Genomic DNA, 22,717 nt, shown 5'->3' on the forward strand with positions numbered 1-22,717 from the left:
AAGGGGTCTGCTTTGTTACCCATTCTGGCTTTTCCTGGTAGTGGGCAAGACTTACCCTTAGGGCTGTTCTCCGGTGCTGAGGAGGGTAGGTGGGCACACTCTGCTCAGGCCGCCCACGGCACAGGAGGGGACAGGGATGGATCTGTGACCAGAGAGTGGATCGCCCTGCCGCAGTGAGGCTGAGAGCACCAGGGGCAGCTAGAGTGCAGGCATCCGTGGGCAGGGCAGGATGAGGATGAAGACACGTGTTCCTTTCTGTTCAGGCTGATTTCACATTGCTTAGCTTCCGAGGAGCTCTGAGAATACCAATTAAAGCACGGGGCTTAATTGTAGAGTATCCAATTTGGATATTAGCGTTATCTTTGCTCTCACCGCTTTCTTTTTGTTCGGATTCAATTCTGCTGCCTTGCCTGCTGGCTGGGTTCCTGTTCCTTTTTCCCTCGTTATTACTATTTTATGGTTATTGTTAATATATATATGTATAATTTTATGCATTCCTTCTCTCGGTTGCTTCCAAACAGGCGGGTCCGGGAGGGCACCGGACGCCGGGAGCCCGGGGTGGTCACGGCGGGGCTGCATGGGCAGCCCCGGGCCCGGCTCGGCCGGAGGCACAGGTGCCTCCCGGGCACGGGCTCTCCCTTCGCCCCCTCCAGAGGCTGAGACCTGCTTCCTCCGGCAGCGGGCAGGGGTTGGGCTCCCGTTGCCCGTACTGTCCTTGCTGCTCGTCTTCTCCCCCCGTTTCCCCCACTGCTCGCTGGCACAGCTTCCCCTCCCCGCCCCTCGATACTTCCCCCTCCCCACCATTTTCCGCGGGTATATTTAATTATTATTAATTATTAAGCTGCCTTATTAATTCACCTTCCCATGCTTTTCCCACCTCCGGGAAGCATTCTCGGGGCTTTTATGTTGCAGAGAATTTTTTTAAAAAATGTATTTTTAGGGTGATGCTCTGAGCACTTCCCCCTCCCCGCCTCGCATCTCCCACCCGGGCAGTGGCAGAGCAGAGAATGAAGAAGTTGAGCATGTCTGAGGCGGATCAGCCTTGCAGGCAGAGAGGGGGGCAGTAGCTACTGAGAGCAGCCCGAGTGCTTGAAGCAGGATTTGCCGGTATGTATGTGGGTCTGGATTTTATGACAGCTCTTAAGTGTGAATCTTTTACCGAGCGAGAAAGGAGGGGAAAAGAAATAAATATCTTCGGCTTCATTAAATAAATGCCTGCATAGCTGTAAGCCTTGTCCGGCTGTGCTGGAGGAGGTGGAGGTGCGGACACTCCCAACCATCCACCCACCCCTAGGAAGGAAAAAAAAAAAAAAAAAAAAAAAAAAAAAAAAAAAAAAAAAAAAAAGCCCAAGCGAAGCCCGGAGAGCCGAGGGTTGTGTTGCCGGGGGCGAAGGAGCGCGTAGAGCAACCCGGCCCCGTGGCAGGTGAAGCAGCTCCCCCGGGCCTCCCCACCCCCGTGGCGGTGCGTGTGTGTGTGTGTGTGCGGCCAGCGCGCCCTGCGCTGCCCGTGGAGCCGAGCGCGGCGGGCAGCGGTGCCGGCAGCACTGCAGAGGGGTGGGCACGGCCCTCGCCAGCCCTCGGGGGCTGGGCCCGGGGGTGGGCGAAATGCTGTGCGTGCATGGGGAGGGGGCTGCGGGGGGGGGGGAGTCGCTTTCTCTCCGCGATTCACATCGCGCCAGCTTTCGCCTCTCGTATGCATGCCTATCCCGGGAATGGTGTAGTCAGCCCGTATCTGAATTATTTATAGACTCGTGCCAGCTGGGTTTTTATTATTATTATTATTATTATTATTATTTTGTTGGTTTTTTCTTTTTTCAATTTTTTTTTTTTTTAAATTCCGCTTGTGTGCACTATTGGGAAATGCGTTTTGCCTTCCTTTCTTCTCAATATATTAATGTCTTTGTTGGGGAGCGTTTTCTATCCCCTTCAGATTCCTCTAATACAAAATTGATGCTTATTTTTCCCTTCAGGAAGGGGACGCTTTGAGGATAATCATGCTTCACAGAAGAACAGCACCGACCTCCAGTTGCATTAAACACAACCTCCTCCACTAGGGCTCCAGGAAAAAAAAAAAAAAAAAAAAAAAAAAAGAATAATCATAAGAATAATCATTAAAAAGGCAAAAGGAATGCTTACTCTGGAACCTGCATTTGACGATCTTCACCACTCGCGCTGAATATCCTCTGAAGTGATTCTCTCCAGCTTTTGAATTTGCACCACTTCAAGACGCAAGATTGCCACAAAGAAACCTCTATTCTTTTTACAGCCAAATAGGATTGTTTTTTAACTCATTCCCCCACGTTTGCCCCCGACCCTTATTCTTCTTATGTGGATATGCAAGCAAGAAGAGGAGACTGGACATTCCCAACATGCTCTCTCCCTTGATCTGTCCGTCTAGAGGTTCTGCTTCTACAAACCAAGGTAGGGAAATTCCTGTTTCTGCGGTTTTGCTTGCAGCGTATTTTAGTACACGGGTTTGCCCAGGGAAGATTACTCACGGTAGAACAAAAGGTTTAGAGATGCTGCTTTTAGAAGCAGATAGAGGGGAAAAAAGCTCCCCAACATTCACCAGACATGTTGATTCCCTCTTGGCCCATCAAATAGGACATGAAGAGAAGGGGAAAGGGTTTGAGTTAGGTACAACGTTGTGAATCACAAGTCCCTTGTGATTTTTTTAGCGGGCGGGGCTGGACAGGTGGGGTCGGGGGAGACACGGGAGGAGGGACACGGCTTTGGAAAGGGGCGAAAACGAAAATAATTTTCATCTATCCACCCGCAAACTGCCTCCTCCTTTTCACTGGTCCCGCGGCTCCTTGCCATGCTTTGATGTGAAAGCAGAGCTGGTCAGGAACAACAGGACGTAGAAACCCGCTTGTTGCCGGGGAGGGTGGTGCATTACTGAAAACCCACGCCGGCCTCTCGATCGTGAGCGGCCTAACGCGGGGGCCGGGGCCGGGGCCCGGGGAGTGGCCGGGGCCGCCCCTGGCACCGCGGCAGGAGTCCGCCCAGCGCCGGGGCGAGTGCGCCTGCTTGCGTGGAGGTGGAGGGCTATTTTAAGTCCAAGCACGTCAAGCGACTTAGCCTGAACCTACGAGGCGCTGTATTCGGGCGACTTCACGTGTTTTAATTTATGCCCGTCCCCCTTGGTGCTATCAGCGGGCATCGTGGCCCCTCTCCGCCTCGCCCCATCCCTCCCCGCCTCTCCCCATCCTTCCCCCTCCCCATCCACCGCGCCTTGCAGCCCCTTCCCCAGCCCACTCGGGAGGGATGCAAAATGGCTATCGAGCTGTTCGGCTGTAGATACGCGAGAGATACCGGTGCATCCCGACCGTAACGTGACATGTGAGTCTTTCCGTAAGATGGTGGCAAGACAAAGGGAGCGGAGCCGCCGCGGGGGTGCGGGAGCGCCGGGCACAAGGTGTTGCGCGTCTCGGGGTTATTTTAAGCCTCAGCCCGTGCCCGCCGCGCCGCTTCGCCCGTCACGCGTGGGTCTGCGCGCCCCCACGCCGGGAGAGGCGGGGGCAGGGGTGAGCTCCCGCACAGCCCCCCCCGGGGGCGGACCCCCAGCGCCCTCACCCGCATCGCCAGCCCCCCGCCCGGGCTCCCCCCAAGCCGCCTCTCCCTCCCACACCGGGAGCCTGGCAGTGGGCGGGGGGCGGCAAAGAGGAGCGGGAGGCGCACCCCTCACAGCAGAGGGAGGGAGAAGGGTGGTCATCCTCCAGCCCTGCTGCGGGGCGAGGAACAGCCTTGAGGAACTCTCAGCCCTCGATGCATCCGGAGCGTGCCGAGGCGGGGGCGCGCCTTCCCTACCACCTCCTTCGACCGCATCCTTCCAGCAGCTCATTGCCACATTTCTGAGGGGGTTTTGTCGGCCTGTTGTTAAAAACCAGGAGGGGTTCCGCGTGAAGGGGTTGAGAGCCACCTTTCCTGACATATTCTGGCTGTGCTTCTATAAATATCTAAGGCTTCCCAGGGTATCCGCGCCTGGATCCTCCCTGCTTGAGCTCTCCCTCCCTCGCCGCGAGTGGGAGTTGAAAGTTTACCTGTGCGGAGAGGAGGGCGTGTGGGAGCCTTTCCCCCGTTTTCCGAAGGATTTTCTCAGGCCTCGCAGCTCCCGGATTTCCCAGGACCCCGGCGCCGAATTGGTGGGGGATTGTAGCCCCCTTCGTCGGCCATCGCTTACCCCTGAGAGCCCCTAAAAGCACAAACTCCAGAGGGGATGCACGGAAAGGGGAGGGTGTGCTCAGTCCCTGCCCCTCCGCCCCCTACTCTGGGTTTTGCAGGCACACCGGGCGGCAGAGGGGAAGGTTATCTCGGGTGCCTGGCCAGGGTGGCAGCCGTCGGCAGCGGGGCCAGGCTGCCTGCTCCCTTAGAGAGAGCTGTGCCCTGTCTGCCCGCTGCCTGCCACCGCCGCCAGCAGGGCACCCGGCCCGGGCGGGTGCCGCATCCCTGCCACAGCCCTTCCTTGCCATCACCAGCGCCAGGCTCGTGCAAAGCTGGAGCAGGGCAGGTGGGGCTTGGGGAGGGGTCTTAAAGCTTTGGTGCTCAGCCGTGGGAGCCGGGAGCACCGGCCCTCATCCTCACTCCTCTTTACTGCCCAGCCTCTCTGGCTGCTACCTTTGCCTGTGACATTTCCTCATCTTCTCTGCAAGCTCCAGTATGGGCGAAAGGAGATGCCCACTAACATGGCTTTCCCTACCATCAAGCACAGCTACGTCAGGCTTTGCAAGCAGTGTATGGAGGCAGCTGATCCCTCCTGTGCTGCCCCTTGGGCAGGCAGGAAGGGCTGGGTATGCAACACCCCCAGCTCGTGGGTTGCTGGTGCTGTCGCACACCCCAAGGCCCTGGGGAGCAGAGCAGGGACACAGCACCCTGCTGTGTTGGGTGACCTGATGTGCCCCAGTGGCAGCTCTGTAGAGAGCAGCAGTTTGTTCGTGGGTGCAAGGTGCTCTTCAAGAGGGGAGGTGTGGGTATGGGCAATTTTCAACTGCTCACCCACGCCACCCCAAAGCAGCAGCTCGTGTTGCCTTGGTAGAACCTGCTTTTCTTTGGTCCCTCACCACACCAGCTTGTCTCCCAGTCCTGGGTGGAGGTCTCAGAGGGTTGAGACATGACAGAATAGGTTGAGGGCAGAGTCCAGAAACAGCCCAGGGATGGTGAGAGCTGCTTCAGCGTTCTCTTGGCCCCACCATTGTTATACAGAGGCAGATCTCAGCAGAGAAAAGGAAGGAAGCATGGTCAAAGCCACAGCTCTTCTTCCCAGGGACCGTGGGCTCTGATCTGTTGGCATACACCTGCTGCACCAGCCAGTTCAGCCTGTGTCAGTCCTGGTGCCTCTTGTGATCCCTGTGCCAGTGAGACCATTGCTGAGCAAAGGAAGGTAGCAGCAGCAGCACCCAGCCATCCTGTTCTGGGCAAGGGTTTCAGGATACCAGCACAATGGCAGAGTACTATGTTGCACCTGTACGTGCCAGAACATCATGCAAAGAGATCACGGAGATCAGGGGCAAATCAGGGGCAAAAATCCCAAGCTGCCCTCCCCATTTAATAACTGATGCTTTAACTTGTATTATCCTCATTTCAGATTACTAACTGTCCCTGTAGAAAAAGTCTTATCAACCTATGAACCAGCACCTGATCCCCAAACCCTAACCTACAGGGGGAAAAGGTGATGGAATTGATTTGTTTTTCATCTTATTGGGGCTGTTTCTTGTGCTTGGTTTGGAAAAGGGCAGGTGGACCTCACTTCCAGTGCCAGAGCTGTGGAGCTGCACTTTGATTCCCTCATTGGATGCACATTGCCTGGGTTGGCACCAGGAATCAGTCTCTCTGCAGTACCATGTGGGAGGTCTGGATTTGATTCCTGGTGCTGTTTTTTCATTCCTCCAATCTGGCAGAGGGTGGGAGCACTGTACAGATAGCACTGCTTGTATCTGCAGTGGGCTCCATTCCACATTCACATCTTTAGGATGCACAAAAATTGCCTATGAGATAGTCCAGACCGAGGACTGGTCCCTAGAGGTTTAATCTTGGCCTTTAGGGAGACTGCAGCTCTACCCTGCCTGTACTCACTCTGCTTAGCAGCGGGGTTTGGTGAGCAGGGGTGAAAAACAGCTACCTTGCAGCTGGAGAACATGCAGAGTTTTTTTTAAAAATTTTTTAAAATTTTCTTCGTGTAAGCTGCAATTAATCACAAAAAAATGGATTAGTTAATAGGAAAGATGGACTAGATGATCTTTCTGAGCATGATGGCTCAGTGTATTGTGATTGCCTAATCCACCGTGGAATGCTTGTAGTATCCACTCTGCCTGACATCAGGGCTCTAGGCCTGCCTGACTCTTCTGCATTTCTGTGATTAGCTTTCTTTGATATTTATTTACACTTGAGAGAAAAAGCACGAAGTGGTTGGGAGAAGCATGGCTGGTCAGTTACCTGCTGTTGCCCTGATCTGTCCTCTGTCCACCCATCCACAAGAACTCTTTACACCAAAGTGAGTCAACTTATTAATTGTCGCTTTGCTGCAGTCAGACTCGCTGCTACCTCGGGTACCTCCCTGCGTAAAATGAAATGGCAGTTTGAAGATCACAGCACTGAAATATGTAGAAAGGGAATCAGAGGAAAATAAGATATTTGAAGCTAAGCATGGCCCGCCTGCTACTGCTGCCTCGTCCCTTCTTATGAGTTTTGTTTTTCTGCTTCCGCAGAGTGCCTTGTAACACGAACTAAAAAACCTATTTCTCCAACAACAAAGGGGGCTCCACCATCTTTCTGACCTAGCTTTCTTGCTTCTCTGTTTATCTAAAGACAGGAAAGAAGGTTCCTAATAGGTATGGACTGGCAGTAGCTTTGGCAAAATTAGTGGCACAGTGCTAAGTGCCTGGGAACTAGGAGATTGACCTGATCAGGTTGAATGTTAAAGCTACCTTTCATGTTGGAAAAAAAAAATTCCAAGCAAACCCATCCCTTATTGCTCAGGAGTTCACAGCTTCCTAAAGCTGCAAACCACAAGCTCCCAGCTAGAACTGTACATCAGAGTGTGAACTGGTGTGTGCAAAAGTTGACCAAGTGCAGGGTGGTGATCTGTGCAAACCAAGTGGTGTATCTCCATGTGCCTGAAGTCACTGAAGAGAAAAAAATATCTCGTCTCTATGCACTCACAAACGAATGTGTGGCACAAGGCAATGTGCAAACTGTGCAAATTCAAATTCAATTCAAACCATGGCTAATTTGGACCTCTCGAGGCAAGGATGTCTTTTATTCAGTGTTTTCTTGGAAACAGAAGAGAACACTGACTCTGGGCAGGAAAAGGAACAGACTTCTCTTTATAAATTTTTTACATATACATTGAATATGCTTTATGTGAAAGCATATTCTTTTTCTGTACCCCCAAAAAGTGAAGCGTGAAAGGGTATGTGTTCTGAGACTCACTGCCAGCTCATTCTTCCCAATACAGCTGGTATTTTTAGACTGCAAAATATGCTGGGTGGCTCTCTTCCCTTTCTAACACAAGCAGTCAAAGACTATGTTTTATATCTGTATATATAATCTAGATATATCAATGGAGATGAATTGATTAAACATCTGGGGAAAAAGAAAATTTGAATGAGAGTGGTTATTGGCTCAAAGTGAAAGGGATACTAGCCTGAGATCTCTGCAGCATTAACTCTCTATACCTCAAACCCCATCCACAAGGAAGGTTCAGAACTGAAAAGACTCACTGAAAGTAGCTCAGGTAAAAGGTTATGTTGCTAGCTCTGAATACTGAAGATTTCTGTATTCCCAAAGCATGTACAGTATTACTAACATTGGTGTGCAAGGCTGTGCTGAAACATTTATAGGAAAGAAACACTCCAGGGAGAAAAATGTGAATTTGATCTTCAAGTTTGGTGGCTTATCTGTACTGATTGCTCCTCCACTAAAACAGGCGCAAGGCCACCGGGTTATCTGGCCTAAATAATCTATGGGATGTTATTCTGTCACACCTGCACACCCCGGGGGTTGTAGGCTGGGGTTGTAGGAGCTCACCTTCAATTAACTGTCCATGTGACAAGATCTTAAGTTGCTTCTCAAGATAGCAGTCAGCCTACACTACTTTGTCTGCAGGTAGCTATTCAGCTATGGAACAGTTCTTGCTTACTGTACTTTCAGTCTGGATTTTCAACCACAGATCAAGAAATGAAGCAATGTAGATACCACCATCCTCCTCCAAACCCACTGTCCAACCCATGTGTGAGCTCTGTATAAAAAAAAAAAATCCTTGTTTGTTCAAAATAGTGAAATGATCTGTATAGAACATGTTTACAAATGTGTTTTAGCTCTACTTGGGTAACTGTGTTCTGTTTGAGGGTAGCACTTCTAAGAGAGGGAAGGACTGGGGGAAGTGTGCGGGAGTGAACTAAGACAATGATCACAGAGCAGAGAAAACAAGACCTGAAAAGAAAGAATGAGAGAGACCCAGGGAAGCTCAGTCTGGAGAAAAGACAACTGTGGGTGGATTCTTAGCTGTCTGCAAATACATAAAAGACTGTTACAGAAAGAGGACAGGGGCCAATTATTCTCATTAGTCACAGAGGACAGATCAGGAAATAAATGACTTTAAGATGAAGCAGAGAGAATGCAGATTAAACATCAAATTAAATGTTTACTCACTAATGTTTTAGTGACAGTAGAAGAGCTGATAAATTTGGCAGATTAGCTGCGACTGACAATATTTAAAGCTAGATGTAGGTGCTGAACTATCAGGATTTTGTATCTAATAAAGTTTGTCTCCAGTGAACCTCAGATCATGATATTTGCACGCCTTACCAAACAACTTTGGAAGAAAGATAATGAGGTTGATTTATTCTGTGGGCAGGAGGGAGAGACTGTTCTACTGGAAGAACCTGATTTGGTTTGGCTCTATGCAACAAATACCATATGGTACCTGTAGAAGTCAAAATGATGGTATCAACTGGTGGCACAGCTTGCATGTATCAGGGGCTCCCCAAAGATGCCTGGTTTTCAAAACCTCTGGTACATTGTGACAACTCATACTGTCCAGGGGACTGGCAAGAGCTGCAGCATAGAAAATTGGGCGGAAGACGCTTACAAACATGTCCTGTGTGAATGATGCGTTAGCATTTGCAAGCACAGTTCTTGAATCCTGGGATAAGTTGGGCTGTTTAGATTAAGACCATGTTTCTCTCATTCAGAATCTTTACCTGTCTGCAGCCACTGCTTTCAAGGCTTTACACTCTCACAGCATCTGAATGGTTACTGTGCCAAAGCCTGATACTGCAAGGGGAGGGGAGGTGAGGTTTACCGGCACACACTGAATGATGTGAAAATTCACACCTTGAATGCATGATGTCATTCTTTTGTCTTGCAAGATGAGATAGTTTAAAAATACCTCCTGTTTACTCCTCTTTGCTGCTTCCAGAAGATAAAATGGGATACGGGCAGCCACGAGCATTGCGGTTTCTGAAGATCATCGCTTCACTAGCCAGCCTTCACAGTCACATCTCTTTGTGCTCTGACTTGGGGGAGCTTCCTGTACATGTTTGGGGTTTGGATGAGCAGCTCCGGCAGTGGGTTGTGTGAGGGATCTTCCTGCCTCGGGTCAGTAAAGATTCCCGTGTCAGTAGCTGAGATGGCTGAAGGGGCTGTTTTGAAATTGTGAATTTGGCCAGCATCGGGAACGTGTGTGCGGTCTAAGTCCTGTACCAGTGTAAATCCTCCTGTGCATCAGCTGAAATGGTCACTCTGTGCAGCCTTGCTGGTGGATTACACTATTTTAAAAAAGAGTAACAAGCATGTAATCCTGACCTCTGATGTTTTTTGTGGGAATCAGGAACTTTCTATAGAGATGTCCAGGACACATGCAGACTCAAATGGAGGAAAGACACAATATGCTCTCTTATTATACTTGGATTTCACATTTTCATTTAGCTTCTTCACCTGATCTCTTAGTCAGGGTTACCATGCACTGTTGGGAGATAATACACACAACTCTCTCACATGGATGTAGTTTCTTGCATGTATGACCTCTGAAGAATTTGGAGTATTTTTCAAGAGGAAACAAATGTAAAACTACTAAATTCACTACTTCAAAACAGACTAGGAGGTGAGATAGCTACTTAAAGCCAGCTGAGGAAGATAAAATCTGGTGTCACCAACCTGAAGATAATTTACTAGGGTAAATGCCGTGATTGCCATAGCTGATTGCCTAATGAACAGAAAATTGTTTTCAGGTGATAGGCATAAGAGCCTCATGGATACCCTAAGATTGCAGTAGTCTCCTGTTGTTGCCTCTGCCTGTGGACCATGAACCACAGGATACAGTGGGACATGAGTAAGTTAGAGATTGAAGTCTGTTGTAACAAGGGGCTGTGGTTTCCCTGTGTCAGGAGACTTCTGCCACTCCCAGCTGGAAATGAGGTACTAGAGATACACAGCTGTTTGGAATGGGAAAGGTGAAGGACCTGAATCAATACCACCTGGAAGTGAATTGCAGAAAAAACTGCCAGGAGCCTAAAGCCGAGGGCAATCCCAACTCTTCACAGCAGTGGTTTTGAAGCCTGTGCAGTGAGAAGAATGGCTCCACTGCTGCATGGAAGGCGTCAGGATGCTGCCACCTGCTCCAGGAGGAGGATGGAGAGGGGGTTGCTGCTGTAAATCTCGTTGTGCCAGGTAAAGCAGGATGTTGCTTAATTGTAACACAGCTGGATTGCTGGGGAATTTCTGTCACAGGGCTCTGCTTAGAAATACATTTGAAGTGCATTTTGGCAGAGGAAATGCACTAGAACGCACTAACTCGCGGCTGCTTGCACGTAGGCATACGCTTGTGTGGAGAGCACGTGGGAAGGATCTGCATATCCCTGCACCCCTCTCTCTCCTCTATATTTCTCTATTATTTCTGGCTGCTGTAGTCAGTGGCCTAAGTATCTCAGGGGAGATTCCCTCTTGTCAGACGTGTGTTTCAGCAGAGGCAAGCTGAAACATCAGAGGCTGACAATCCCCAAGGGAGAGTCTAATGAAAGCGACAGAATGACATAATCTGTTCTCATAGCCTCTCCCTTTCAGCTCTCCACGTTTTTGGTGCAACTGGAAATTACCCTCTAATTTATTACTGAAAAGGTGACTATCATATATAATTGAAATTATATAGATAGTGTCCTGAAATGTTGAAAGTCAAAGTATAAAATCAGCGTGGATGTAGTCTGCAGTACTATCTTTCTGGAAGGAAGCTTCTAAGACTCAGTCTGAAAGTAATAGTGGTAAACGCCATGGAAGTATAAATAGAATCTCAGAAAAGACATTGCAGTAATGTCATTAAGTGATGGGGCACCAGTACCCTAAACAGGAGACAAAAATTAAGTAGCTTAGAAAAATTGGATAGCTGTGGGATGGATGCCTTGAAAGATACAGTGGCTCTTGCAGAAAGCTCTTTGAATCCCTGGTTTGAAAGTTTTTGAACTTTCTAACCAGGGATTTAGAAAATGAGACAGGGATCATACATTAACTATTATTAATTTGCACTATTTCTACGTAGAGTAAAGGGGCTCCAAGGTTCTCTGAACTTCAGGATTCAGAGAACTTTGCAGGAGCTGACTGCCCATACCTTGGAGCTCTCTGAAGCAGTGGCTGTATGTCACAGAGGGTATCATACATGAGCAACCCTTTCTGTGCAATGGCCTTTTCTCTTACTGGAGAGCATAACTTTCAGAAACCAGGAGATGCATAGGAGATGAGTGTTGTTTGATGACATACCTTGCCTTAATAGTCTTGTATGTTTTTTTTTGTTTTGATGATTTTTGTTAGGACAGATTAATTCCTGACTTCAGCTTTTGACGTTAGAGGAGACGATTAATATTTTTGACAGAAGAGGTTTGGAAATGGGTTAACTGTCCCACAAAAAAAAAAAGAAAAAAAAAAGAAAAAAAAGGCACAGAGGTTTTGCTAGTTCTGTACTGAGCTTAATTAGAATGTTTGATGTGTTTTCATGAAAAAGCAGAGAATAGAATAGCTAGCAGCCTGGTGGGCAGAAAACTAACAGGGTTTTGTGTGACGCATCCTTATTCTGCATACTTTGAAGTGGGGTCTTGTCCCTGAGGTTGTCCTAGCCAAGATGAGGGCTGCAGTAATGCTTTCTCAGTTGGAACTTTTCCAGTTGGAAACTGTTCTACTTTATATAAATGCCTATTCATTGTGCTGGAGAGGGAGTGCTCTAACGACTAGGCTGTGGAGGTAGTTTGTTTCTTTGGCCCAATACAAAGTAATTACTTATAAAAAGAGAAATTACTTCAGCATGAAAGAAATGGAGGTACAGGCTCTGTAGCCCAGAGGCAGTGGAGTCCTCTGAGACATGGGAGCTAATTCTTCCTCCAAATTAGTCAATGTAGGTTTGTTCTTGTTCTGCTTTGGATGCATTTGTTTTTTTCCCAGTGACATGACCACAAAATGTTTCATTTAGCATTGAACTCCAGTGCTGATTCCAGGTGGGGAATAAAGTGACAGGAGGAGATGAATTCCTGGAAAACAAAGATCTGTTCCTCAAGCAAGTGCTCTTAAATGAAAATGAGGGATGAGAACTATGGACTCAGGAAACCAGAGTTACTGCTCCAATGAAAATTTTTATCGTTTCCTATAATGTGCAGGTAGCTCTTTACAGTTGTCTCCAGATCTTTAAAATCACTTGAGATTTTTTATTCCTGCAGTTCATATCCCTTGGTATATCCCCTTTTATTGTTTATTATACATTTGCTTTTATAAGCTTGGTGAGATGTTTGAGTTTTGTATGCTTCCAGAAGTGAACAGGCTGTGGGAGACTTGTTTCCAAAAGAGTTCCAGGGAGTCATATCCCTTGGTATATCCCCTTTTATTGTTTATTATACATTTGCTTTTATAAGCTTGGTGAGATGTTTGAGTTTTGTATGCTTCCAGAAGTGAACAGGCTGTGGGAGACTTGTTTCCAAAAGAGTTCCAGGGAGTCAGTGGAGAAAGACCTGGTTCTTCAAAGGGCAGTGTAGAGCAGGAGCCCCATGGATATGCTCCAGCTTGCCCTCTAGAAAAGCTAATCCCTATTGACTACAAAGGTAGCCTACATAGATGAGCTTTCTAAAGATGAGCTTTTTAATTATCTCTTTTGTTCTGCGTGTATGCATTTTAAGGATGTACTTCTAGCTGGGAGCTAGAAAAGACATTAGGTATATTAAATTATTACTCTTTTACCACCCAGTTTGGAAAACAGTCACGCTCCATGAGGAATCCAAAATCTCCTAATCGCCTGGTCCTCTGTCTTGTGTTTTTTCCTCTGTAAGAAAACTGGATACCTGACAGTTCATCTCATTTTGAGCACTAAGGTCTGGAGATTCCTTAGTCTGTGTCCAATGTAAATGGTTCTCAAATGTGATTTGAATTTGCAAGTAACACTAATATCCCATTAGGTGAGCTGAGCTGTGATTTTATGGATTTCTCAGACCTTGCTTTCAAACCAGACAGTGGCAAGTTGGTGCATGAGGTCTGTTGACATGACCAGGTACAGGGCTGGTCTGTGGCACATCACAGAGACCTGTTTCTCTGGATGTTACAGGATAGGGAGAGACGGCCAGGGCTTGCTGCTTCTATCACCACTGTGTCCCAGGAGGGAGCTAGTTTAAGAATGATAATTTTTTATTATATGTCTTTGTATATTTTTTCCTGCATGCATTTAGAAGCATTGCCCATCTTCATCAAGGCACATCTTTCCTAAGAAAATACTTCCTGCATGAAGAAGCGTAAAAATCAAACAAAAACAAAATTAGAGAGAAGGTTTGCCCTGACGGTCTGGGTTCTTTTAAGTGCACAGGGATATACAGAAATACAGAAATCTGTGTGTCCTCTGAAGTGACAGTCCTCTGTGATAGTGCAGTTTGGCAAGACAAATTGCAATGTGTACCTGTACAAGGGTGCAGCTGCAGCCCAGAGACTGGCTCCACTGTCTCTTAGAAATGGGGAGTCTTGGCACTGGTTGTGGATTCAGCATCAGACTGGATTGACTTTGGATGACTGCTCTGTGGTACGAGATTGCAAGGGCTTCCAGTATTTATTTGAATCGGCTGCATTTCGAAGTATTTTTGTTTATACACTTGTTCACTTTTGTCACTGGAGGAACGTCATAAAGGGCTATTTAGGTACTGCCTAGGCTGCTTTTTAGTGCCTGCTTTAAATGCTGCATTAATGCTTCATGTGAAGGCAAAAGGTGCTATTTTTTATCTTTGTGTTTGATGATTTCCGTGTTTCTTGTATGTTAAATAGCATAATGATAAGGATCCAACAGATTCTTAACCACTTCTTTTCCATGTAAGTTTTCAGGTGTTTTCTTGATTGTGTAATGTATTGCTTTTCCTGCAGTATGAAACAGGAGTAGGTGTGGAATCTAGTTGATATTCAATCTGGGATCACACTAAGTGGTGTTAGGTTTGCTCCTCCAAATCCTCATGGACTGTGCCTGGGGAAGAAAAAAATCAATGGTCTCTGGTGGAACTGCTTAAAATGACTGTATTTGGCATAGTTTAAATTTTCATTTGAACAAAATTTGAGACTTTTAAAGCATATTAATTGTGTTTTCTCATAATCCAAACTGCTTTGAAAGAGTAATATAAAATGGCTTTAAAGTTGCAGAACAAAACTTGATGGAAAAATCATATAACTTGGTTTTACTGTCAGAGATCCAGAGGGAGAGGGGAAAAAATTCAAGACTTAAATTGTCTTTAAAATTTCTGATTCCCTTATAGGGTGTCTAAATGTTTAGTGGCAAAAAGGCAGTATTTGGTCCAATGCTCCTCCTCCATAGGACAAATCTATGTGTGTTATTTAGTTGAAACCTTAGGATTTAAAGCGTTTGTATGCAACAGACTCAGCCTGAACCTTGGCTTCACTGAAATGCCACATATATTACACCAGCCAAAGAAATACAGAACTTGGATAAAATAATCGGAAGATTGCATGTTCCATGAAAGACTGGAATAGCCATGTAAAGAGAAGGGCCCAGAGATACAGTCAGGTGGTTTGGATGGAACTCTTCTGCTTTAGATATATGCAGAGGTCTGGTCTTTCTTTTCGACTAGAAGCACACCGGTCTCCTGCAGGAGGATCTTTGGGCTTCAAGTAAGTGCAAAGTGTGGGAGAGGTGTATGTGTGTATCTGTGCCATCTAATGTTTTCTGAACATACAAAGGACGGACACAGTTTTGTATTTTTGTGCAATCCACTTTGTTTTCTCTCTCTGCTGAGACAGATTCTGTTATAAATATCTTTGTCATGGTGCTAACGACTGTCGTGAATCCAGCCAATTCACACGTGTGGCTTTTCAAGTGACTTGAGTTGTGCTAAACTTCCTTTGTCCCTTCTGAGTCTTGAAAGCTAATCAGAAAACCTTCTCTTGATACTGGTGAGGAGGAGGTGAGCTGACAGGGGTTATGAGAATAGGGTGTGCCCAGAAGAGAGGCTTATACACCTTGTTGGACTTTCACTGGCTGTAAATTCTCACTCTGGTCCTGCTAAAACCTGGACCATGAAGGACTGAGAGAGGGTGGGTGGGAGTAGCTGTTGCTTTGTTTTGGACTTCTTCTCTTTGAAGAGGGAAGCTGGTGCTACAACCCACTTGGTGTGGTAGATGTGGCCCCTTCATCTGAGTCCCAGAGCAGAAGGGGAGCAGGCACAGTCAGAGATACAGTGTCAAGGACTGCCCCATTTAATTTAGACGCTGCTGAGCCACAGCTGCCTTGTGGCTATCAGAAGCTGAGCTGGGCTGAGCAGCATCTCCTCCATGGAGCTGAGCAGACATGGAGGCAGTGAATCATGCTGTCCAGGGTAGGCTCCCCACCCACTCCCACCTTTCCCTTGTTCTTCCACTTTCTTTTCTCCTCCTACAGCCTGGACAAGCCCAACTTGACATCATTCTGTAAGGCACAGCTCTGAGCCAGGGCAGTGGCTTAGTGTGGCTGGGGAGACAAAGCCGCTGTGTCTCAGTGCCTTTGAACTACTTTGGGAGCTGTTGGAGGCTCTGGTGTCTGGGAGCTCTAGGGGCAGGGGAAGAGTTTTGAAGGAGAAGTTTTGGAGAAGGGAAAGGGCTTTTTCCCTTTTGCATCCTAAAAACCACTCTTTGCACCCAAGTCCTGCTTCTATGACTACTCACTGCTCAGGCAACATCTGGTGTGCTTTGCACAAATGTGATGTCTCATGGAAAGGTTTTGAAGTAGCCTCCCAGCTCCCCACTCTTTGGAATGAAGGAGGAGGGAAGGCTTAGGTACCACTCTTTGGAGGAAGTTGGTGTTCAGACTATTGGGAAGGTGCCATGCCCACTTTGAGGGTGTGCACAGGGAAAGGCAGTGTACAGAAATGTACCTTGGAGTGATGCTCAAGCAGCACCTGCTCAGTGCTCCCAATTGTCACGGGGCCTTGCCTGGGTCTCCAGGGCCCCCTGCTTTTTCTGAGAGGAGCAAAGCTGTCACACGGCAGCCCAACGTTGGTCACCACCAAAGCAAACTGAAGCCCTTGAAAACCTTCTGGCAGTTTTTGGTGAGGGACTGATGATGGTGACCTGTCTGTGAAGAATCCATATTGTCTTGTAAGTTTAGGGATATGCCTTGACTTTACTCTGATGACAAACCCCATGCCTTGCTTTGTGAGAGTATTTCCACTGGAAATCAAAGAGATTTGAGATACGTAGCAAGCTAAGCAGTCATACCTCAGAATAGGATTTGGGGATTAACAGAGTGGATAGTAAATTGAATAGTAGGAGTTAAAATCAGACCGTGCTTGGAAATGTGAAAAATGGAATTCACTTTCCTGGTAAATTTTAAGAAATAGGTTTAAGAATAAAAAATAAGACAATTAGGAAACAGATTAAGCAAAAAGAAGTACAGCTGGCCGCAACCTGCTATTTCAGAGGCCACCTTTAAATACCTCTTCTATTGCATCAGTGTGTTGAATATTCATATTTTTCCATAAACTAATTTCCATATCCCAGGAGCTGTTTTGCATGGTCCCTCCTTGGGTCTGCCTTTTTAGAGCAAGTGTGTTTCTGGGCTGTGTCTTCATTATCACCTCCAGATTGGGCCTTGGTCCGTGCTTTCTTCAGATGGGAGATGCTGATAGTTGGTGTATCAATAGCAGAGTCTTCTTTACATGTTCACTGGATGTTATCCCAGCCAAACAGACAGTTTAGACATACTGTATCAACTACTACCACTATACCTAATTATCTTTACTAACAGCAGAAATAAAAACTTATATCCTTACCACAAAGTTATTAATCATACAGCACACATCTTGTGAAAAGCCAACTTTATAACCTACACTTGTAACAGAAAGAAAGCAGAGATGAGAGGTACACCCCTGCAAAGCAGTAATGCTAGAAATGACACTGGGGTCACACCGGTTAGCAAATGACATATGCACCCACAGTATCATGTGGCAGCAAAGAGGCTGATGTGATTTCTGGATTGTATAAACACAACTTGTGTCTTGAAGTAAGGAAATGCTTTCTGCACGTTTCTAGTGATGTTTTCTTAATGTGCCTGTTCTAAGTGTACCTAGTCTAATTTCTGGAGAACTCAGTGCCCCAAAGATGGCAGCATATTAGAAAAAAAAAAATCAGTGGAGCAACAAAAATCATTAAGATGCTGGATGAATTGATCTAAGAGGGAAGATTAAAGTAACTAATTACATTTAGCTTGGCCAAATGACAATTGAAAGAGAGATGTGATGACTGCCTTAAAATGTGTGCTTAAGAATGTAAACAGAGAGGAGAGAGAAATAGAATGAGGGATTGTTGAGTGCTGTCAGAGTGGCTGTTGGTTAGATGCCTGCTCTGCACTGCTACTGGAGTTATGTAGGAGCCCAGCCAGAGACTGAATGGTAGCTGTAGCCAAGCAATAGCAGCAAATGAACAAAAGAAAGTGCTGAATAGACAGCACAATTCCTGCTGTGAAATGTGGCAGAGGCTAAAGTACTGTTTCCAGGGAAGTGACGGAAGACTCTTGAAGCTTTGCTACAAGTACTGTCCAGAATTCTCCTGGGGAGGAGAAGGGTGTGGTGTTCCCACAGAAGTCCTTTCCCTCTGATTTGCAAGACCCATAGGTAAATTCTCCCCTGTCCTTTTGTCTGTGAATGTGTAGTGTTGCATTCATGTCAGGGTGTCGTGTTTTCAAAAAGATAGCTTGCAGTCTGAAGTGGGAGCAAGCACGAGGGTGGGGTAGATGACAGTAGACACTCAACCCTTTAAGAAATGCTGAGAGAGCCAAACGTGTTCAGTCTAGAGGAAAGATAACTGTGGGTGGAAACCAAACAGCAATTCTGTAAAGGACTGTTACAAAGAGAGGACAGGGGCCAATTATTCCCTTTGGTCCCTGAGGGCAGATCTAGAAGAAAGTGGGCCCTTGGCTGAAGCTGGGAAAAGCAGGACCTGTATGAAGAAGAAGCCTGAGTGTTGGGAGACAAGGAGGTCAGGGGGCTGGGGGAATTGTTAGGAATGTAGATGGCCAGGGGTGACATTAGACACTTGTTTATCACACAACACAGGCATTGGGAAACTGATCTCGATTCAGTAAATTTTCATGTGATTTCAGAGCCTCTAAAATCTACTTGAGGTTCTGAACAAGACAGAGCTGTGGTGCTTTTTTCTTGAAGGTTTTTTATTCGTATTATGTGTATCAACATGTTTATTAATGTTTCTGTTTATATTTTCCTTGCTTATAGATCTGTTTGAAAGCTGTCTTTTGCAATGGAATGACTATGGAGGAAATGTGTACTTACAAAAAATGCAGTGAGGGGTTAGTTTCAACAAAGTGTGGGTTAGCTGGGTTTTTTGCCCCTTTGGTATGAACTATTTTTTTTTTAGGACTAAAATAGCCTAATTAGTTTAAAAAAGTGTGCAGTTTTGTATCTCCTCATTTTGACAGGCATGGAAAAATTTGAAGCGAGAGTTCTTATCACGGTGTTTCTCACCCAGTTGTGCTTAAAAATATTCTTCATGTTTGTAGTATAAAGCCCATTCTCACATTCTAGGCTGTTTCATACACGGAAGTATTTTATCCCTGGAAATGTTAGTTTCCTGATCTGCTTTTAAGACTGAGTGCATTTCCAAGTGAGAGGAAGAAGTGAGGATAAGAAATAGAGCCGTTAGCTGGTGCAGTATCTCAACTGGTGTCTCCAGTCTCTCTGGGTGAGTAGCTGTGTTGACTGTGATGTGAACAGCATCCTAAATGTATTCTTTTGTGATACCTGTTTGGAGGGCCATTTGTAAAATAAGTGCTTCAGCATAGTTCCCTGTAGGACAGTGACTATGTCTTGGTGTCACAACTAGTTCTTGGGCAATTTTAAGGGGATTTTCATAGAGTGACAGTAGCCTAGCATCAGAGAAATGGGTTCTTGCTGCAGGTTTGTAAGGACACTTTTTATGGTAAAGGCTGAAGCACTGTGTGCAAATGTGGGGCTGTGCTGTCCTGGGCTACAGGGAAGACTCAGCTTGTGCCAGAGATAGGAGGCAGGTCATCAGGGTCCTCCTATCTGACTTTTAAATTAATCTAATAATACTAAATCTAATAACTAAATAATTATTTAGTTAACCAAGAGCTGTGGTCAGTAAAGTTGTTTTGCTTCCTTGCCCTGGCAATTTTTCCCTGCAGCAGTTCAGTGGTCTGGCAAGCCCACCTTCATTGCTGGTTGAGGATAGCATGTCAGGCTGTCAGCTGGAGGGGCTGAAATGCAGGCATAGGTCTCCTCTGCCTTGCCAGCTGCCCATGGTACCTTCTCACAAGCCTGGCGAGTTGGGCTTGGACGAGTCTTAAGCAGTAGAAGGATTTGTCAGAGCCCATGAGCAAGTCACTCAGCCTACTTGTACTGCTGTGAGCTGGGATGATGGACACTGTACAGCTGTATTCAAAAGTCACACTTCATTTTGTGCTTGTGAGGTGCCACTTTTCAGCTGATGATGCCACAGAATCGTACTTACCCTACTTGGTCTTAGCTTTCAGAGCTCTAGCCTGGGCATTCTTCAGAGGTTTGGCACTTACTGAAAGCAGGAAAGCAAGCAAAAGCACCATACAGAGCAGAAAAGCACTTCACAAAGCATATTCTGATGGAGTCAGCTCCTTGAACAGCTGCAACAGGGACAGCAAAGCAGCCAGAAATACAGAAAGCGGAATATGATGGGAGATTTGTGTTGGTGAATCTATCAGAAGATCTGTGCCTAGAGAAGATCTCAGTGCTGTCTTATCTGTGAAGCCCTCATCCCAGACTTCGAATGCTCTGCAGCCAGTGTTAGATTGGGAGATGTTTTATGTGATACAGGGTTTTGGATACAGCAAAATCCCATGTCCTGCTAAACAAGTATGGAGAATATTGATTTCTCCCTAGATTTCTGTCATGGCTTTCCACTTCTTATGTATTTCTTTATATCTATTTATTCTTTTTTTGGAAGGTAGCTACTTGGCTCATGCAGTTAGTAAGTTGTCATTGCCAGTGCACTGAGTCAACCACATGTCCTGGATCTGTAGAATTCTTAGGAAGAGCAGTATTCCTGTTGCTGGAGTACTGAATGGTGGTGAGGAACTCGGTCTGAAACTCATTATAGCAAGGCAGAATATTTTTCCCATTGTTAATTTTGGAAAATCTTACAAATGTTACATTATATTATATTATATTATATTATATACATTACATAATGTTACATTTGGAAAATCTAAAATGTTACATTATATCTAAATAAACAACGTTCTAGATGCCTTCATTTCAGAAATGAGTAGATTTGGGCAGTACAAAATGATTGAAAAGAAGTGTTTCTTTCCCCAGACTACCTCTGAGTGGCCAGGTTTGACTCTAAATCAGGTTAGAGTTGTACTTTTAAACTACAAAAGCTTTGTCTAAACACAATCCTCCTCCTTTGCAGCGTGCAAGAAGGCACTGTTTGGGAACATAGCTCAGCTGCTGGCTCAGGGACACCAGACCCAATATGGCCAGCACTGGCTCTGAAAGTTTTATGGGTAGAGTCAGCATAGGGGGAGACTGCACTGGGTGTGTAAACATATTTGTGTGCAAGCCCCTGTTAACAGGTGGCTGCCCTATGTCCCCTCACCATGCTGCAGTAGCAGCTGATCAGGTTTCCTGCCCCAAAGGGCAGTGTACCTGCCTGTGCCCCAGCTGCCCTGCTGCATTCTTGGTGCTGGCATTGGGACACACGTGTGCAGGAGGTTCTGACCTGCTTCACGCTCGACAGACGGTGGAAGCTGATTGCTGGAGGCAGCCTTTGGTCCGCACGCAGATTGGCTTCAGGGATTACATGCAGGGAAGTGTGAGCCAGTAGAGCTCCAGCATTTGGTGTGCCATGCTTCTGCATGACTTTCTTGTGCTTGAGGGACATGAACTGCGTTGTGTTAGATCTTTGCAGCAGCGTGTGTGTTCTAATTTCTGAAGAGGACAACTGGCATATCCACCTTCCCCTTTTCAACTCTGGTTTCAGTGGGAGCCAAAGCCCATAAACAGTGCCTTTCCTCTAGCCTGTTTCTAATGTTGCTAATATCCATTGACAAGATTTTTCCCTGCCCAATGCTGAAGGTTGGAAAGACTGGTGGCACCCATAGTGAATCACTCCATATTGATGTATTTACTTTACCTGTTGCTCTGTAGAAGTTTGAGATCCAGACACTGAGGTTTAAACGGCTCCCTGCCAATCAGATTAAATATTTAGCAGCAATAGGTTCTGGGCATCATGTTTCTGACAGTGTATTTCATGCATCATTTGCTGTAAACGTTGTGAGATTTTTAGCTACCGCTTGCAAAGTAACTCCCTCTCCACTTTCTCTCCCATTATTATCTTTTCTTTTCACCGTCCCTCTCACTGCTTACTTCTCTTCTTGTCCTTGCTTTCTCTACTCTGCTGTTCCCTTTCCCTTACTTTTTCTTCACTTTCTCTGATCAGTCTTCATGGGTATGTGGGTGTGTGCATTGCACCTGGCAAGGGTGTCAGCCTGTGATGGAGTGGAGGGACTGTCTGCACCTAACTGTGCATGGCCACCTCCTTGGAAAAGCGTGCATTACTAGAGGAAGGATGCAGGCTGATTAGCTTTTTGGGGAGTGGGAAGCACCTGAGGACAAGAAAAGGCAAAGCATCTCTGTCATCCCTCTCTCTGTGATGCAGCTCTATCTGCAAGAGCTATCTGCTTTACTCTTAGCATATCTGCTGGTTGCTCTGAGACTGTGACTATGGGGCAGTTCTTTTCCTTTTAGTCCCCTTCTGGGTGAAACTTTTGTAGGAAAAGGGTACATAGGCTCAGTCATCCAACTGAAAGCGTGGTCACATCCATCCCCATGAGATCCCCTTGTCCCACCAGTTGTCTGCTTGCAGCAGACTTCTGTGTCAGCTCTGCTGACATCTGGCTGACACCCTGGTGCTGGGATGAGGCCTGTTAAAACCAAAAATCCAGTGAAGGTTGTAAAAAAAAAAGAAAGGGGTATCTCTAGGTGAGGTTTCAGCATCAGATGTTACTTTCTGTAATGGCAGAGGGTTGTCTCCTGGAACAGAGCAAACAGTAGGGAAAAGACAAGGCCCTTCCTTTGCTTCCTTCAGGTGCTGGACAACAGGTACAAGTTTCACAGGTACAAAGATTTCACTTGTACAAAGTACAGTTGTCTGGTGGTCATCTGAGTTTTCAGGCCTTATGTCGAAGGAGATGGCCCCTTAGAGGGGCTCTGTGAAA

The 22,717-nt window shown here is 46.4% G+C and overlaps 1 protein-coding gene across 5 annotated transcripts in view; it reads left to right on the forward strand.

Annotated features, from left to right (window-relative positions):
• Window positions 1-1,015: 1,015 nt before the first annotated feature.
• GRIN2B (glutamate ionotropic receptor NMDA type subunit 2B) overlaps window positions 1,016-22,717 on the forward strand; it is a 207,943-nt gene continuing 186,241 nt past the window's right edge. For 2 of the 5 annotated variants that reach the window (XM_066319845.1, XM_066319850.1), the window contains exons 1-2: window positions 1,345-1,424; window positions 1,971-2,421. The gene's annotated coding sequence lies outside the window, so the exon portion shown is untranslated. Of the gene's footprint in view, window positions 1,108-1,344; window positions 1,425-1,482; window positions 1,611-1,970; window positions 2,422-22,717 lie in introns of those variants that run through there. The other 3 variants (XM_066319846.1, XM_066319849.1, XM_066319847.1) reach the window with 3 other exon arrangements.

The sequence above is a fragment of the Sylvia atricapilla genome, chromosome 5 (assembly GCF_009819655.1).
Source record: "Sylvia atricapilla isolate bSylAtr1 chromosome 5, bSylAtr1.pri, whole genome shotgun sequence".
NCBI lineage: Eukaryota > Metazoa > Chordata > Aves > Passeriformes > Sylviidae > Sylvia > Sylvia atricapilla.